The following is a 20,000-nucleotide window of genomic DNA, read 5'->3' on the forward strand; positions in this document are numbered from 1 at the left end:
AACCGCTATTCCGTCGGGCCCCGGCGCTGCACCATTCCGGACCCGAGACCTTCCCACCTCCTCGACAGAGATGGGGTCCCACACCCGGCGTGCCAGCTCTCCATGGTCGGAGACCTCCTCCGCCCATCCCTCGACCTCAGCGGACGCCTCCGAAAAGACGCCTCGCCAAAAATCGATGAATGCGGGATCGCGATTGGGAGCCCGATTGGCCCCCTCTCGACGATCACCAAGGATTCGAGCCAAACACGCCTTGGGATCCTTCCGGTACAGCTCCTGCACCCGAGCGTACTCCCTTCTCCTCGCCGTGCGCCTGCTCACCGATGCGCCGTCGACATCTAGGTCGCTCTGATCCCCTCTGGTACTAACCCTTTTGACAGGGAAGACATCCCGAAGCCAGCCCAGCAACTGGCCCGAAACATCCTCCCCATCGCAAGCCCGTCTCGCGATGTCACAGAGACGGTCTCCCTGAAACCCGAGGCGCTGCCAGTCGACCCCTCCGACAAGGTCGGCGACAGCGCCCCTGATCGCCCCATCGAAAGCAGGGGGCTCGGGAGGGTTTTCCCGTTGAGGATCAGGCTGACGAGGCGCATCACCATCACGCAGTTCGGGGAGGTTTATTTGCGGCGCCTGCAGAAATCTCTGGACCAGTGCTTTGTAAGTCGCATCTCTGCGCTTACCTTTCACTGCTTCCAGAGTCCTACCCGGCATGCGCGGAACCAGAAACTGGTTCATAAACCTTACACCCCCTTGCTGGATGGCACCGGCCTCAAGCCTGGCCATCATGGCTGTCTCCTCGTCTGACCAGCGGGCATGAATGCGTTCGATGTCTATTGCGTTATTAGCCTCGTCTGGATGCGCCCTCCGTATATGCAACCCGCGGCCATTGGCGGTGGTAAACGACCGTGCACAATACGGGCATGGATTTTGGGCGGGCTCCCCATCGGCATTCCGACCAGCAGCAAAGTCATAGCAAAGCAAAATAAGAGAGTCATAGTTACTCCCGCCGTTTACCCGCGCTTGCTTGAATTTCTTCACGTTGACATTCAGAGCACTGGGCAGAAATCACATTGCGTCAACACCCGCAGGGGCCATCGCAATGCTTTGTTTTAATTAGACAGTCGGATTCCCCCGGTCCGTGCCAGTTCTGAGCTGACCGTTGAATGGCGGCCGAAGAGGACTTCCGGACGCCCTGACGGGCGCACCCGGAGCCTCGCAGCAAGACGGTTCCGCGGGAGGCCAAAAGGCACGGGACCGAACTCGGATTCGACATTGACCGCCGAAACGGAACAACGCTTCACCTCGCACAGGCCCGGCACGTCAGCCGCGACCCGCTTCCTCGCCAAGCCCGACACGCCCCGATCCTCAGAGCCAATCCTTATCCCGAAGTTACGGATCCAATTTGCCGACTTCCCTTACCTACATTATTCTATCGACTAGAGGCTCTTCACCTTGGAGACCTGCTGCGGATATGGGTACGAACCGGCGCGACGCCTCGACGTGGCCCTCTCCCGGATTTTCAAGGTCCGAGGGGAAGATCCGGACACCGCCGCAACTGCGGTGCTCTTCGCGTTCCAAACCATATCTCCCTGCTAGAGGATTCCATGGAACTCGAACGCTCATGCAGAAAAGAAAACTCTTCCCGGATCTCCCGACGGCGTCTCCGGGTCCTTTTGGGTTGCCCCGACGAACTCTCTTGCGAGGGCCCGAATTATTAACGGTTCCGCTGCCGGGTTCCGGAATAGGAACCGGATTCCCTTTCGCCCAATGGGTGTGTGCTCGCTTCGTACGTTTACGTTCGAATTAAAAACGAACCAACGACATATCTACACCACATCAACATCGGCTTTCGCCTAGGGCTTAGGATCGACTGACTCGTGTGCAACGGCTGTTCACACGAAACCCTTCTCCACGTCAGTCCTCCAGGGCCTCGCTGGAGTATTTGCTACTACCACCAAGATCTGCACCGACGGCGGCTCCAGACGGCCTCACGGCCAGTCCTTCTGCGCTCACCGCCGCGACCCTCCTACTCGTCAGGGCTTCATGGCCGGTTAATTAAATAACCGACCGCACATGCCGCTGACGGCCGAGTATAAGCACGACGCTTCAGCGCCATCCATTTTCAGGGCTAGTAACTTCGGCAGGTGAGTTGTTACACACTCCTTGGCGGATTCCGACTTCCATGGCCACCGTCCTGATGTCTTAAGTTACCAACGCCTTTCATGGTATCCCATAAGCGTCGATTTAGGCGCTTTAACTCGGCGTTTGGTTCATCCCACAGCGCCAGTTCTGCTTACCAAAAATGGCCCACTTGGCACTCTGATTCGAGTCTCGCGGCTTCATATAAAGTTCGAGCAAGCCGGAGATCTCACCCATTTAAAGTTTGAGAATAGGTTGAGGCCGTTTCGACCCCAATGCCTCTAATCATTCGCTTTACCGGATGAAACTCGTAAGCGACGAGCGCCAGCTATCCTGAGGGAAACTTCGGAGGGAACCAGCTACTAGATGGTTCGATTAGTCTTTCGCCCCTATACCCAGTTCCGACGATCGATTTGCACGTCAGAATCGCTACGGACCTCCATCAGGGTTTCCCCTGACTTCGTCCTGACCAGGCATAGTTCACCATCTTTCGGGTCCCAGCGTGTACGCTCTTGGTGCGCCTCTTCTCGCAATGAGAATGAGACGCCCCGGGAGTGCGGGGCGACAGCCGTAACGGCCGCCCATCTTCCCTTAGTCCGTGCAAGACGAACTTTCACTTTCATTGCGCCTTCAGGTTTAGTCATGTCCCAATGACTCGCGCACATGCTAGACTCCTTGGTCCGTGTTTCAAGACGGGTCCTGAAAGTACCCAAAGCTATAGCGTCGCAGATCGGCGTTTCAACCGAGTCTGTCCGAGAACTCATTGGCGAACAGCCATTCGTAGACAGAACCGACACCAGGTGCGATTACCGTCATAAACGAACGCGCTTGCCAATGGTCGGACGCTAACTGTGTAGCGGCCCGGCGCCATATGCATACCTTCGAGCGAGTCGACCGGGAAACACCGCGGGTTCGTCCGAAACGGCGAACCGTTCGAACGGGCTCCACCGCGGGCCTTAGATCGACACCCAAAGGATCGCGACGTCCTACTGGGGGAGAAGTGCACGCGTTCGACTTCGGTTCGCATAAACAAAAGGCGCGAACGACGCGTACGCCGTTCGTCGCACGATCATTTAGCGCCGCTATCGAGTCACGCTGAATCTCCCCTTTCGACCTTTCGGGTTTCTCAGGTTTACCCCTGAACGGTTTCACGTACTATTGAACTCTCTCTTCAAAGTTCTTTTCAACTTTCCCTCACGGTACTTGTTCGCTATCGGTCTCGTGGTCATATTTAGCCTTAGATGGAGTTTACCACCCACTTAGGGCTGCACTCTCAAGCAACCCGACTCTGAGGAGAGATCCTCCCGTTATCGGCAACGGTCACTACGGGCCTGGCACCCTCTATGGGCTGTGGCCCCGTTCAAGATGGACTTGGACGCGTCGCACAATCTCGGGATGACGGATCCTCCCTAACACCACATTTCCCGGCGTCCGGTTTCGGCCGCGGGATTCAGTGCTGGGCTTTTTCCTGTTCGCTCGCCGCTACTAAGGAAATCCTAGTTAGTTTCTTTTCCTCCGCTTAATAATATGCTTAAATTCAGCGGGTAGTCTCACCTGCTCTGAGGTCGCAAATATAAATTTGCCTTTATTTTGTCAGACGATAATTACACGTATTCCGTTTATATGGCTGCCTCCAAACAATTTCAAACATCGATCTGACGTCGTTGCGAGAATGTTGTTGTTGTTAATTATAGTGCATAAAATATGCATATAAACAACTTTAACGTCTCGGACACGACGATCGCTTCGTTCGAAATTTAAGCGTTGTGGCTGCTTTTTAATATCGGACGTGCTACGTCTAAACCAACTTGTACCAACAAACTAATAAGAATGTCAGCCGCTATTGCGTTTTAGGATGCCGCGTTATTTTTTATATTGTTTTTATTGTTGTCTACGTTGCATAATATTTTATTATGACAACCGACAATCAATTAACAATTATAGTAACGCGTCATATTTGCACCCAACACGCTCCGACGTAATTGTCTACACAACATTGTGCGCTGTGTTTAAGACAAAAACCGAGCAGTCTTTGAAATTGACACGACCCTCAGCCAGGAGTGGTCCGGGAACAGTATATCCGAGGACCGCAATGTGCGTTCGAAATGTCGATGTTCATGTGTCCTGCAGTTCACAAGTTGACGCGCAATTAGCTGCGTTCTTCATCGACCCACGAGCCAAGTGATCCACCGTTCAGGGTAATCTTTTCAAACAAATTTAAAATATTATTACATAACGCACCGTTCCACATCGAAATCGTTTCATCATCACACAACAACAAAAATAACTACTTAAGGTTATTACAATTGTGATGTATATGTGAGAAACGGACCAATCGAAAGAAACGTTCGGCGTTATATTTTATAATATTTTATTTAATTAAAGTGGCATTTGTTTCTACTTATCGAAAAGAGTATGCAGTTATAGTTTAAGTTTACATAAAGAATAACCCGATGATATTAACGTTTTATAAATACGTATATATATCTATTAGGTTTTTTTTCTCTATCAACTTTGTCTATAAAACTCTGCTCCTTTTGCGATAAGCATTATGTATATTTATTAAATAGAAAATATGTCGAAAAACCAGACGTTTTCTTCAAACAAACGCCACAGCTACAAACTTAATCACAACAATATTTACCAAACAATACAATTGTAGGGTGTTTTGTGTGATACGTCGTTTGGTGGGCATTCTAAGAACGTCCGTCGACATAAAAACGAATCAAAAGAAAAGCACCAGGCAGTGCAAAACGTTCCTTCGTCAGTCGGGCGTATATCATTTAAAACCCACAGAATCTAAAAAAGTTAATAAACTTTTTTATTTAGATTCCTACGGTTCGTCGCGTCGTTAAAGTAAATTATTACTTCGACGCATGCGGAACCCAGGTACCCGAAAACCGTAAGCCTAAGCGTTTTTTTCCAAACATCACTCACTATCGATAAAGTAAATTGATTTTATGTATTTATAAATGTGCGTTTGTATGTATAGTAGTATAGTAGTAGTATATTTTGTTATTGGTTGTTTCGAGCTTTTTATTGTTATAAAACGTTTTTGTAGTCTTGTACATAAAGTACAGACGAATAGACAGCCCCTTTTATTTATTAATAAACTCCAACCATTTACAAATTAAATTACAACTACAACATCTCTTTTACACATTAATTATACACCATCTTTATTTTCTTTTTTCCGAAGCGAATACGATGAAGAAAATACGCAAAGACTGGCTTACAAAACCGTAAGCCTAAGCGTTTATTTTTCAAACATCACTCACCATCGGTTAAGTAAAATGATGGTATGTATAAATGTGTATTTGTATGTACAGTAGCGTATTAATTTTGTTGTTGGTTGTTTCGAGTTTATTTATTATTATGGTTTGTATGTATAAAGTTTTAGTCTTGTACATAAAGTACAGACGAATAGACAGCCCCTTTTATTTATTAATAAACTCCAACCATTTACAAATTAAATTACAACTACAACATCTCTTTTACACATTAATTATACACCATCTTTATTTTCTTTTTTCCGAAGCGAATACGATGAAGAAAATACGCAAAGACTGGCTTACAAAACCGTAAGCCTAAGCGTTTATTTTTCAAACATCACTCACCATCGGTTAAGTAAAATGATGGTATGTATAAATGTGTATTTGTATGTACAGTAGCGTATTAATTTTGTTGTTGGTTGTTTCGAGTTTATTTATTATTATGGTTTGTTTGTATAAAGTTTTAGTCTTGTACATAAAGTACAGACGAATAGACAGCCCCTTTTATTTATTAATAAACTCCAACCATTTACAAATTAAATTACAACTACAACATCTCTTTTACACATTAATTATACACCATCTTTATTTTCTTTTTTCCGAAGCGAATACGATGAAGAAAATACGCAAAGACTGGCTTACAAAACCGTAAGCCTAAGCGTTTATTTTTCAAACATCACTCACCATCGGTTAAGTAAAATGATGGTATGTATAAATGTGTATTTGTATGTACAGTAGCGTATTAATTTTGTTGTTGGTTGTTTCGAGTTTATTTATTATTATGGTTTGTATGTATAAAGTTTTAGTCGTGTACATAAAGTACGATCGTATTGGCAGACACCATTATTATTCATTCATTCATTCTTGTTTGTTATTATAAATAACTCCAACCATATACAAATACTACAACAACAACAACAACATCTCTTGCACATTAATTATACACCACCACTGTGTATTAGTACTTTTTTTCGAAGCGAATACGATGATGGAAATACGCTAAGACCGGCACTGCGAAAGCAATAATAAAACGTTAGCACATAACCATCTTTCGACAATATTGATTCGTGTTAATGTTCGAAAAAATTCTTTGAAAACGTCGTTTACGGCACGTTTACAATCGATTTATAAAATAAATCGAAAAACGTAACAACAGATCCGCTTAATGCAAGACGACCCGTTGTTGCTTTTCCGTTCGACGCATAATAAAGAATTTTGTATGAGAATTGATCATCATACGAATAGTGTATGTATGTGTGTTTTTTGTTGATCAGCACAGACAAAATGTGTGTGTATGTGTGACAACTAAACAACAACATTTACACGTTAATGATCCTTCCGCAGGTTCACCTACGGAAACCTTGTTACGACTTTTACTTCCTCTAAATGATCAAGTTTGGTCATCTTCCCAGCAACATCGGCAACGTCGAAACGCCACCGCGCACCGGTCCGAAGACCTCACTAAATCATTCAATCGGTAGTAGCGACGGGCGGTGTGTACAAAGGGCAGGGACGTAATCAACGCGAGCTTATGACTCGCGCTTACTGGGAATTCCTCGTTCATGGGGAACAATTGCAAGCCCCAATCCCTAGCACGAAGGAGGTTCAGCGGGTTACCCGGACCGCTCGGTCAGGGAGGACACGCTGATTCCTTCAGTCCTGTCCGTTTCTTCGCGCTTGTGCGGCTCTACTGTCTGCATTGTTTGTTAAGTTTCTTTGTATCTAATTTAATGTTACAATGACTGAACCCGAAGATATAATTAAGTTAAAAAACATGGAAACCATTAGTGTATCCGGCATGCCCACCAATCCGTCCATACCCGAAGATAAAGCCCTGAGGTGCATCTTGGATGAAATAAATCGCAATTTCAAGGTAATCTCGGAATTTATTTGCTCATCGAAAGACTCACTTAATAAAAGAGTCGAAGCAAGTATTGCGGCCAGTGGTTTACACTCTAACCTAAACGACATCTCACGACTATACACCATATCTGTTACCAATAATCGTACCAGCAACAATCTAGAAGAAAAAATCAAAGACACAATTGTCAATACCCTTTGTGAAATGAAGACAGGCATACCAACTTATGCACAGATTGCTACCTCCAAATCAGCAAACGTTTCCCAACCAAACACTCGACCCCACAAAACTACACAAACATTTAAAGTTTTGGTATACCCAAATAACAACGCTAGAAATATTGATACTTCAGAGAAAACAAAAATTGCCTTGACTAAAACTATTAAACCAAAAGATTTAAACTTCAAAGTGGATAAAATTATTCCCATCCGAAATAACGGCATTTTGATTGAATCACCAAATAAAGAAATCGAACAACTAGTAAATAGTCCCCTGCTAGAAAACTCAAATCTCAACGCTAAAATGCCTAACAAAATCTTCCCAAAAATCCTTATTAAAGATGTGGCCAACACAATTGCCCAAGATACTTTGTCTAGCTGCTTAAAAGAAAATGTCGAGGAACAAATCACTCCCCCAAAAAACTGGTTAATACGTTTAAATAAATTCGGCGCCCCTAAAAATAACAGCACCTCTTGGATTGCAGAAATTCACCCGATAGTCTGGAAACTTCTTATCAACAAAGGCAAGCTATATTGTGAAGAGACCTGGACATCTTACAGAATCGAAAACTTCCTCAGGCTTGTAAAATGCTTCAACTGTCAACGACACGGGCATATAGCAAAAAACTGTCAGTCGGAAAATTGTTGTGGGTACTGTTCAAATAATGAACACAGCTCAAAAGATTGTCCGAATAAAACAACCACTGATGCTCACAGATGCATCAACTGTATAAGAGCTAAATTTAGGGAAACAAGCCATCATACAGACAACTCTGACTGCCCTATTTACAAATCCAAACTTGAACAATATATCAACAGCATCGACTATGGGGACTAACCTGAAACTTCTTCAAGCAAATCTCCAAAATTCAAGAAGTGCTACAATTCAAACGATTAACTATATCTTGGAGAAAAATGTTCAAGTTTCTTTTCTGCAGGAACCGTATACATATCAGAAATCACCCAACCTTTACGAGATACCAGGCCTACGCAATTTAAAACTAATTGCTAATAAAAGAGAAAAATTTCTAGCCTGTATTATCATAAACGATGATGAGTTAGGTGTAGTTTCTATCCCAAACTCGACCAGTATTTTACTAGCTTCTTGTTCCTTGTTGATAAATCCAAATCAAGTTTTGATAGCTGCTTCGTCGTATTTTCCTCCGTCAAGAGAATTTGTGGAATGCCTAAATGAACTTCAACAACTCACCCAACTGGCCGGACAACTCCCACTACTGCTCTGTGGCGATTTTAATTGTAGGTCGGAGCTTTGGCACGACAAACTTTCAGATAATAATTCTCCTGCAATGGAGAACTTTATAATCGCTAACAATATGTGTATTTTTAACGAACCTAATAATCCACCTACTTTTGAAACCACAAACGGTGCAAGCTACATAGACCTTACAATTGGAAGCGAGTTCCTCCTAAACAAGATTCAAACATGGAAAACAGTGGACATCAACACCTCCGATCATAGAGCTATTACTTTCGAATTCAATGATAATCATAATCAAATTTTTCCGGAAGTCAATGCCTCGATGGATCAAAAAATCTGTAACTTTAACATCAAGAAAGCAGCACCCCTGTTGGAACAATTATCTACAGATCTAATCAATAAATATCCCATCCTAATTAGCCAAAATAAAATTGACCAATGCCTGGAAAAATTCTACTTTGAACTAAATAAAATTATTAGCTCGTGCTCTCGCGTCAAAAAGACTTTTAAGAACAGACCCACGTTTTGGAACGAACAAATTGAGGCCCTCAGAAGACAATATCTTAAGGCCAAAAAAGACCTTTACAAAAACAAAAACCCTGATTTAAAAGAAGCATTATACATTTCTATGAGTCAAGTAAAACAAAAATTTAAAGACAGAATAAAGCTGGATAAAGAAAAGTCCTGGGAAAATTTTGTGAAGGAAGATTTAGCTCCTAACCCTTGGGGGGTAGTCTACAGAGTTGCTGCTGAAAAGTTCAAAAAAACAAACTTGTTGGGTGTCTTTGAAAATGACGGAGAAACTAGTCTAAACCCATCGGATGCTGCTAAACGACTTCTACATTCACTACTCCCTGACGATAACGAAGAAAACGAAACTCTGTCACAAAAAATTACTAGACAAGACTTCAACACAATTGAAATGACGTACAGATACAATATAGATGAGGTGACTAACACGGAACTTGAAATAATAATCAAAAACCTAAAAAAGAAAGCACCTGGACTGGATAAAATCGACGGCAACCTGACCAAAATAATGCACCCTAGTCTATCTAATTTTCTTTTACATATATACAACTCCTGCCTCCGGGCTAGTTACTTCCCAAAATGCTGGAAGATGGGAAATTTAGTGGTCATCCCGAAAGACTCAGGCGGAGATCCTAGTGACATAAAAAACTATCGACCTATTACACTTCTTAATGATTTGGGAAAAATTTTCGAAAAATTGATCAGAACGAGACTCTTTAAGAGCACAGACGTTTTTCACGCTGACAATCAATACGGTTTCTGTGTTGGTAAATCGTCCACTGACGCTCTGCTATTTTTCAAAAATCAGCTTCAAGCCTATAATCAAAAGTACAAATACACTGCGGCTGTTTTCTTCGATATATGCGGAGCCTTCGACAATGTGTGGTATCCCTCAATAATTAAATCTCTTCGACAGAAAGGTGTCAGTCCTCACTTAATACGAATAATGAAAAGCTACGTTTCAGACAGGAATGTAATATACTCTTACAGAGGTATTGTCAACAGAAAAAACTGCACCAAGGGGTGTCCACAGGGCTCGGTACTAGGCCCCACCTTATGGAACACCATTTTGGATGAATTTCTAAGGAAAAAAATTGCGCCAAACACTGAGACAATTGCATATGCTGATGATATTGTTGTAATTACGGGAGCAAACACAAGAAATGAATTTAGATCTACAATTCAAACTATAGTGACAGCGGTTTGCCAATTTGCTGGAAATCAAAAACTTCAAGTCTCGTCTAGTAAGACAAAAATCATGATGTTCAACTCACCTAAAAGAGTACATAACAGAGATTTGGCAATTAAAATCAACAACTCGACGATACAAATAGTTACCGAACACAAATACCTAGGAATCCTTTTTGACAGTAAATTTAATTTCCAAAAACACATTAATAATGTGTGTTCTAAAGCTAGAACAATCATGATGGCGCTCCGACGCAAAATCAAACTTCGGTGGAACATCTCTGTTGCAGACTCTATAAGTGCTATTTATAATCACGCAATAATTCCCATAGTGACGTACGGATCAGAGGTTTGGGCGGATCGATTAAATATTTCTAAAATCAAAAGCAAACTTACCTCACTCTCAGGGCTGGCATCGAGGTGCATTGCAGGCTGTTATGCTTCGGTATCTAACGACGCCGCCCATGTGCTGGCAGGTGTGCCTCCGCTAGACCTGGAGGCGGCAAGAATAAACTGCTGCAAGCTACTTAAAAAGGACCAAAACTGTAATCTCTTGGGATTTGAGATAGAAAAGAGTGACTTTGACACTTACAAACATGCGAGGGAATATGTGGCGATTTTGGTCGAAGACTTGTGGCAAGAAAGATGGGACTCCTCTACCAAAGGAAGAACTACTTATAGATTTCGTCCGATAGTTCAATCGGGACTTAGATATTCACACTCCTTTGCTGCAACCCAAATCCTAACGGGTCATGGCAATTTTATGTCCCACCTTCAAAGGGTGGGTAAAAGTGAGACGGACGAATGCGCGGAATGTGGAGTTAGAGACGACCCTATTCACAGACTTCTGGTTTGCCCCCTCTTCGATGTACCAAGACGAGACATCTACAGAAGTGTAGACTCACCTTTTCTGTCCCTAAACTGGATAATCCACCTAAAATCGGAACTTCTGGAACCGTTCACCGCCTTGCCGTAGGTGCTCGGCTACAGTGCGTTGGTGCGGGAGTTTCATGGCCTGTTGCTTCGTATTCGGCTCAGTTTGTGAGTGCGGGAGTGTGGATAATCCACCTAAAATCGGAACTTCTGGAACCGTCCACCGCCTTGCCGTAGGTGCTCGGCTACAGTGCGTTGGTGCGGGATTTTCATGGCCTGTTGTTTCGTATTTCGGCTCAGTTTGTGAGTGCGGGAGTGATGAATGGCCTGTCTCGTTTAAAATATAAAAATTAAAATAATACTAATAATAAGAATGTGTCTGCTACTGAAAAACCCTGATGTCAAACATGTGTGGTTGCAAGTGTTTCCTACGATACAAACAGACTCTACTACCTATACTTTTTTTTTTTTATTCTTTGTTAGTTTGTAACATACCTTCCATTTGTTTTTGATCACCGAAAGATCCATGGAGGTGGCTTGTTACATCGTTATCCTCCTCTCTAGTATTTATATAATCTGGCCCAAACGCCGAAGATGTTAAATGATGTAACTTTTTGTTAGTTCCCCTTACTGAGATAATACATAAATTAAAGGTGATGAATTTGTTAGTAACCATTAGAGATACTAGTAAACTTTAAAATTACCTTTTAGATGTTTCGCTAAGAATATTGTTTAATTTGCACTTGTTTTTTGTCGCGCCCAATTTGGTGCATTTATGTTAATAAAGGCCCCTTTGGGGTGTTTTTTTTTTTTTTTTTTTTTTTTTTTTTTTTTGATTCCTTCAGTGTAGCGCGCGTGCGGCCCAGAACATCTAAGGGCATCACAGACCTGTTATTGCTCAATCTCGTGCGGCTAGAAGCCGCCTGTCCCTCTAAGAAGAATTGTTTGTACGCCGACAGTAAAAACCGCACATAGAGACCGGGCGAACCCGGCTCCAGCCGGCATTTGGGATGTCGAAATACGCCTATTTAGCAGGCTAGAGTCTCGTTCGTTATCGGAATTAACCAGACAAATCGCTCCACCAACTAAGAACGGCCATGCACCACCACCCACCGAATCAAGAAAGAGCTCTCAATCTGTCAATCCTTCCGGTGTCCGGGCCTGGTGAGGTTTCCCGTGTTGAGTCAAATTAAGCCGCAGGCTCCACTCCTGGTGGTGCCCTTCCGTCAATTCCTTTAAGTTTCAGCTTTGCAACCATACTTCCCCCGGAACCCAAAAGCTTTGGTTTCCCGGAAGCTGCCCGCCGAGTCATCGGAGGAACGTCGGCGGATCGCTAGCTGGCATCGTTTATGGTTAGAACTAGGGCGGTATCTGATCGCCTTCGAACCTCTAACTTTCGTTCTTGATCAATGAAAGCGTTTTTGGCAAATGCTTTCGCTTCTGTCCGTCTTGCGACGATCCAAGAATTTCACCTCTAACGTCGCAATACGAATGCCCCCATCCGTTCCTATTAATCATTACCTCGGGGTTCCGAAAACCAACAAAATAGAACCGAGGTCCTATTCCATTATTCCATGCACACAGTATTCAGGCGAAGTTTTAGCCTGCTTTAAGCACTCTAATTTGTTCAAAGTAAACGTGCCGGCCCACCTCGACACTCAATGAAGAGCACCGCGGCGGGATTGAGTTGGGCCGCCCTCTCGAGCTAAGCCCACCGGCAGGACGTCCCGCGAAACGCCAGTTAACACCGCGAACGATGAACCGGCGGCGCGGGACACAAATTCGACTACGAGCTTTTTAACCGCAACAACTTTAATATACGCTATTGGAGCTGGAATTACCGCGGCTGCTGGCACCAGACTTGCCCTCCAATTGATCCTCGTTAAAGGGTTTAGAGTGTACTCATTCCGATTACGGGGCCTCGGATGAGTCCCGTATCGTTATTTTTCGTCACTACCTCCCCGTGCCGGGAGTGGGTAATTTGCGCGCCTGCTGCCTTCCTTGGATGTGGTAGCCGTTTCTCAGGCTCCCTCTCCGGAATCGAACCCTGATTCCCCGTTACCCGTTACAACCATGGTAGGCGCAGAACCTACCATCGACAGTTGATAAGGCAGACATTTGAAAGATGCGTCGCCGGTGCGAGACCGTGCGATCAGCGTAAAGTTATTCAGATTCACCAAGTTGTACGATGACGGCGAAACCGCCACCGATTGGTTTTGATCTAATAAAAGCGCTCCTTCCGTCTCCGGTCGGAGCTCTGTTTGCATGTATTAGCTCTAGAATTACCACAGTTATCCAAGTAAATGTGGGTACGATCTAAGGAACCATAACTGATTTAATGAGCCTTTCGCGGTTTCACCTTAATTTGGCTTGTACTGAGACATGCATGGCTTAATCTTTGAGACAAGCATATGACTACTGGCAGGATCAACCAGGGAACTGTGTTTTTGTGTTTTTTGAGACAGACGAGAGAATAAAATACTCATCATCATCGTTTATAAAGATGAAGAATATGCGCGTTTGTGCGAAACAATCTAACATATAAGAAAGTAACGCCACGCTGTTTCTTCTTTTCTTCGTACGATATAGAGATAAATGTATCGTCATCATCGTCGTCGTAGTCGTTAAACACCACAACACATATATCGGTCAATAAAGGCATAATAATAATATTTATAATATTATTTTTTACCTTTGCCGATTTAAAAGTTCAAACATTCTCTTCACTCTTCGCAAGATTGAATGCGACGTGAATTTATGAAATTCTTTCGAATCCATAAACGTTACGAATATTATATAAATATTCTCGCTCGGATATTAGAGAGTTGACGCATTTATTATTTTTGTTTGTTTGTTTAATTATAAAAACGTTTGTTTTAAAAAAAATAATTAATTAATAAAAACAAAATTATTTTAAGCGCCGTACTTCGTAAACGTCGTACTTCGTTCGTCGTATGTGCAAAGTCAAATGAATGCTGTAGTTAGTCGCAGTTGGAACGTCTGAATGTCGTACAACGTAACAATAATTTTGAGTGCCCTAATGTGTAGACGTCGTACTTCGCGAACGTCGCACTTCGTAAACGACGTACTTCGTGAACGTCGCACTTCGTAAACGACGTACTTCGTGAACGTCGCACTTCGTAAACGACGTACTTCGTAAACATCGCACTTCGTAAACGACGTACTTCGTGAACGTCGTACTTCGTAAAGGTTATGCAATATTAATACACACTTGGTGTATTGCAAGTTGCATTTTAATAAATATTATGCATTTTTATGTTTTAATTTAATATCTAGGCCAAAATACTATGTTTATTTAATTGCTAAATGTGTACGTTTATTTATAGATGCGTAATTTACATAAAAATTTGTTTTTTTTTTATTATATGCAAACTACAAATAAAACATTTAATATTTTCAAACGTCGTACTTCGTGTAAGTTATGCAATATTGATACAAATTTAGTGTATTGCGGGTCGCAATAATATTAATTTATATTTGAACGTAGTACTTCGTGAAGGTTATGCAACATCAGTACACATTAAGTGTATTGCAGGTTGCATTATTATTAATTTATGTTTTCTCACTTTTTACCTTCATATAAAAAAAAATTTAATATTTTTGGACGTCGTACTTCATAACAGTTATGCAATATTGATGCACATCTGTTGTGCTGCGGGTTGCATTTTATAAATTTAATGTATTCTTATGATTTACTTTAATGTCTAGGCAAAAAAACACTTTTGATTAGTTGCTGAATGTTTACATTTATTTACAGATACGTAATTTAAAAAAAAAAATTTGCTGTTTTTTTATTATATACAACACAAATAAAATTCTTTAATATTCTTGAACGTCGTACTTCGTGTAGGTTATGCAATATTGATACAAATTTAGTGTATTGCGGGTCACAATAATATTAATTTATATTTGAACGTAGTACTTCGTGAAGGTTATGCAAGATCAGTACATATTAAGTGTATTGCAGGTTGCATTATTATTAATTTATGTTTTCTCACTTTTAACCTCAATATAAAAAAAAATTAATATTTTTGGACGTCGTACTTCGTGAAGGTTATGCAATATTAATGCACATCTAGTGTGCTGCGGGTTGCATTTTATAAATTTAATGTATTTTTATGTTTTACTTTAATATCTAGGCAAAAAAAACAATTTTGATTAGTTGCTAAATGTTTACATTTATTTACAGATACGTAATTTGCAAAAAAATTTGCTGTTTTTTTATTATATACAACACAAATAAAATTCTTTAGTATTCTTGAACGTCGTACTTCGTCTAGGTTATGCAATTTTAATACACAATTAGTGTATTGTGGGTTGCATTATTATTATTTATTGTTTACGTTTTACTTCATCACTTTGTGAACGTCGTACTTCGTTTGTACTATGAACGCTGCATTTCGTCGCAGTCGGCAGCACGTGCGAATAAACGTCGTACAAGAAAATCACGATTTTGAGTGCCGTACTTCGCAAACGTCGTACTTCGTCTATACTATGTACAAAGTCAAGTGAACGCTAAACCTCGTCGCAGTCGACAGCGCGTGCAAATAAACGTCGTACAAGAAAATCACGATTTTGAGTGCCGTACTTCGCTAACGTCGTACTTCGTCTGTACTATGTACAAAGTCAAATGAACGCTAAACTTCGTCGCAGTCGACAGCAAGTGCAAATAAACGTCGTACAAGAAAATCATGATTTTGAGTGCCGTACTTCGCAAACGTCGTACTTCGTTTGTACTATGTACAAAGTCAAATGAACGCTAAACTTCGTCGCAGTCGACAGCAAGTGCAAATAAACGTCGTACAAGAAAATCATGATTTTGAGTGCCGTACTTCGCAAACGTCGTACTTCGTCTGTACTATGTACAAAGTCAATTGAACGCTGTACTTTGTCGCAGTCGGAAGCAACTGCAAATAAACGTCTTACAAGAAAATCATGATTTTGAGTGCCGTACTTCGCAAACGTCGTACTTCGTCTGTACTATGTACAAAGTCAAATTAAGCCGCAGGCTCCACTCCTGGTGGTGCCCTTCCGTCAATTCCTTTAAGTTTCAGCTTTGCAACCATACTTCCCCCGGAACCCAAAAGCTTTGGTTTCCCGGAAGCTGCCCGCCGAGTCATCGGAGGAACGTCGGCGGATCGCTAGCTGGCATCGTTTATGGTTAGAACTAGGGCGGTATCTGATCGCCTTCGAACCTCTAACTTTCGTTCTTGATCAATGAAAGCGTTTTTGGCAAATGCTTTCGCTTCTGTCCGTCTTGCGACGATCCAAGAATTTCACCTCTAACGTCGCAATACGAATGCCCCCATCCGTTCCTATTAATCATTACCTCGGGGTTCCGAAAACCAACAAAATAGAACCGAGGTCCTATTCCATTATTCCATGCACACAGTATTCAGGCGAAGTTTTAGCCTGCTTTAAGCACTCTAATTTGTTCAAAGTAAACGTGCCGGCCCACCTCGACACTCAATGAAGAGCACCGCGGCGGGATTGAGTTGGGCCGCCCTCTCGAGCTAAGCCCACCGGCAGGACGTCCCGCGAAACGCCAGTTAACACCGCGAACGATGAACCGGCGGCGCGGGACACAAATTCGACTACGAGCTTTTTAACCGCAACAACTTTAATATACGCTATTGGAGCTGGAATTACCGCGGCTGCTGGCACCAGACTTGCCCTCCAATTGATCCTCGTTAAAGGGTTTAGAGTGTACTCATTCCGATTACGGGGCCTCGGATGAGTCCCGTATCGTTATTTTTCGTCACTACCTCCCCGTGCCGGGAGTGGGTAATTTGCGCGCCTGCTGCCTTCCTTGGATGTGGTAGCCGTTTCTCAGGCTCCCTCTCCGGAATCGAACCCTGATTCCCCGTTACCCGTTACAACCATGGTAGGCGCAGAACCTACCATCGACAGTTGATAAGGCAGACATTTGAAAGATGCGTCGCCGGTGCGAGACCGTGCGATCAGCGTAAAGTTATTCAGATTCACCAAGTTGTACGATGACGGCGAAACCGCCACCGATTGGTTTTGATCTAATAAAAGCGCTCCTTCCGTCTCCGGTCGGAGCTCTGTTTGCATGTATTAGCTCTAGAATTACCACAGTTATCCAAGTAAATGTGGGTACGATCTAAGGAACCATAACTGATTTAATGAGCCTTTCGCGGTTTCACCTTAATTTGGCTTGTACTGAGACATGCATGGCTTAATCTTTGAGACAAGCATATGACTACTGGCAGGATCAACCAGGGAACTGTGTTTTTGTGTTTTTTGAGACAGACGAGAGAATAAAATACTCATCATCATCGTTTATAAAGATGAAGAATATGCGCGTTTGTGCGAAACAATCTAACATATAAGAAAGTAACGCCACGCTGTTTCTTCTTTTCTTCGTACGATATAGAGATAAATGTATCGTCATCATCGTCGTCGTAGTCGTTAAACACCACAACACATATATCGGTCAATAAAGGCATAATAATAATATTTATAATATTATTTTTTACCTTTGCCGATTTAAAAGTTCAAACATTCTCTTCACTCTTCGCAAGATTGAATGCGACGTGAATTTATGAAATTCTTTCGAATCCATAAACGTTACGAATATTATATAAATATTCTCGCTCGGATATTAGAGAGTTGACGCATTTATTATTTTTGTTTGTTTAAATCACAAACATTTGTTAGTTCAACAAAGTTTGATTGCATAAGGACCGCCAACGTAAGAGAATACGTTTTGCCGCATCCGCAATCTCGCTGTGGGGAACTGGGCGAGCCACAAAATCACAAAATAAAGCAATCTCGCAAGCAAAGCCCTATTCGAATTCGATAGCGGAAATGTGCGATAAACGTCGATAAATTGGAAGCAAATGCAGAACGTATACATAATCGGTCGTTTTGTCGTCGTCATTTATGATAAACTTCGACTAAACCGTTACACCGTTCATATCGCCTCACTCAACGCATCGACACACACCACTACCATATGTATACCAGCGCGACACCGATCGAGGCAGCCGCTCGGTATTGGATGTGCGCACCGCTCCACTGACATAGCTCCACAGGCGACGTCTACCGAAGCGCACAGCTCTATAACTATAAGGCATACACACAAAAGGGAGAAAATATTTTAAATATTGATAATATTAAAAAGTCATATTTTATATTTAAACCATTATAAAATTTAATTATAAAAACGTTTGTTTTAAAAAAAATAATTAATTAATAAAAACAAAATTATTTTAAGCGCCGTACTTCGTAAACGTCGTACTTCGTTCGTCGTATGTGCAAAGTCAAATGAATGCTGTAGTTAGTCGCAGTTGGAACGTCTGAATGTCGTACAACGTAACAATAATTTTGAGTGCCCTAATGTGTAGACGTCGTACTTCGCGAACGTCGCACTTCGTAAACGACGTACTTCGTGAACGTCGCACTTCGTAAACGACGTACTTCGTGAACGTCGCACTTCGTAAACGACGTACTTCGTAAACATCGCACTTCGTAAACGACGTACTTCGTGAACGTCGTACTTCGTAAAGGTTATGCAATATTAATACACACTTGGTGTATTGCAAGTTGCATTTTAATAAATATTATGCATTTTTATGTTTTAATTTAATATCTAGGCCAAAATACTATGTTTATTTAATTGCTAAATGTGTACGTTTATTTATAGATGCGTAATTTACATAAAAATTTGTTTTTTTTTTATTATATGCAAACTACAAATAAAACATTTAATATTTTCAAACGTCGTACTTCGTGTAAGTTATGCAATATTGATACAAATTTAGTGTATTGCGGGTCGCAATAATATTAATTTATATTTGAACGTAGTACTTCGTGAAGGTTATGCAACATCAGTACACATTAAGTGTATTGCAGGTTGCATTATTATTAATTTATGTTTTCTCACTTTTTACCTTCATATAAAAAAAAATTTAATATTTTTGGACGTCGTACTTCATAACAGTTATGCAATATTGATGCACATCTGTTGTGCTGCGGGTTGCATTTTATAAATTTAATGTATTCTTATGATTTACTTTAATGTCTAGGCAAAAAAACACTTTTGATTAGTTGCTGAATGTTTACATTTATTTACAGATACGTAATTTAAAAAAAAAAATTTGCTGTTTTTTTATTATATACAACACAAATAAAATTCTTTAATATTCTTGAACGTCGTACTTCGTGTAGGTTATGCAATATTGATACAAATTTAGTGTATTGCGGGTCACAATAATATTAATTTATATTTGAACGTAGTACTTCGTGAAGGTTATGCAAGATCAGTACATATTAAGTGTATTGCAGGTTGCATTATTATTAATTTATGTTTTCTCACTTTTAACCTCAATATAAAAAAAAATTAATATTTTTGGACGTCGTACTTCGTGAAGGTTATGCAATATTAATGCACATCTAGTGTGCTGCGGGTTGCATTTTATAAATTTAATGTATTTTTATGTTTTACTTTAATATCTAGGCAAAAAAAACAATTTTGATTAGTTGCTAAATGTTTACATTTATTTACAGATACGTAATTTGCAAAAAAATTTGCTGTTTTTTTATTATATACAACACAAATAAAATTCTTTAGTATTCTTGAACGTCGTACTTCGTCTAGGTTATGCAATTTTAATACACAATTAGTGTATTGTGGGTTGCATTATTATTATTTATTG

At 41.5% G+C, this 20,000-nt stretch overlaps 1 non-coding gene and 1 pseudogene across 1 annotated transcript; both read right to left on the reverse strand.

Moving 5' to 3' along the window:
* The window catches only part of LOC135267372 (large subunit ribosomal RNA), a 7,385-nt pseudogene extending 3,681 nt beyond the window's left edge, over positions 1–3,704 (reverse strand).
* A 476-nt stretch (positions 3,705–4,180) lies between these two features.
* Positions 4,181–4,337, reverse strand: LOC135267366 (5.8S ribosomal RNA). Its single transcript, XR_010335796.1, has one exon. It is a non-coding gene; the product is annotated as a 5.8S ribosomal RNA (ribosomal RNA).
* Between the last annotated feature and the right edge of the window lie 15,663 nt (positions 4,338–20,000).

This window comes from Tribolium castaneum, chromosome 11, assembly GCF_031307605.1.
Source record: "Tribolium castaneum strain GA2 chromosome 11, icTriCast1.1, whole genome shotgun sequence".
Classification (NCBI taxonomy): Eukaryota; Metazoa; Arthropoda; class Insecta; order Coleoptera; family Tenebrionidae; genus Tribolium; species Tribolium castaneum.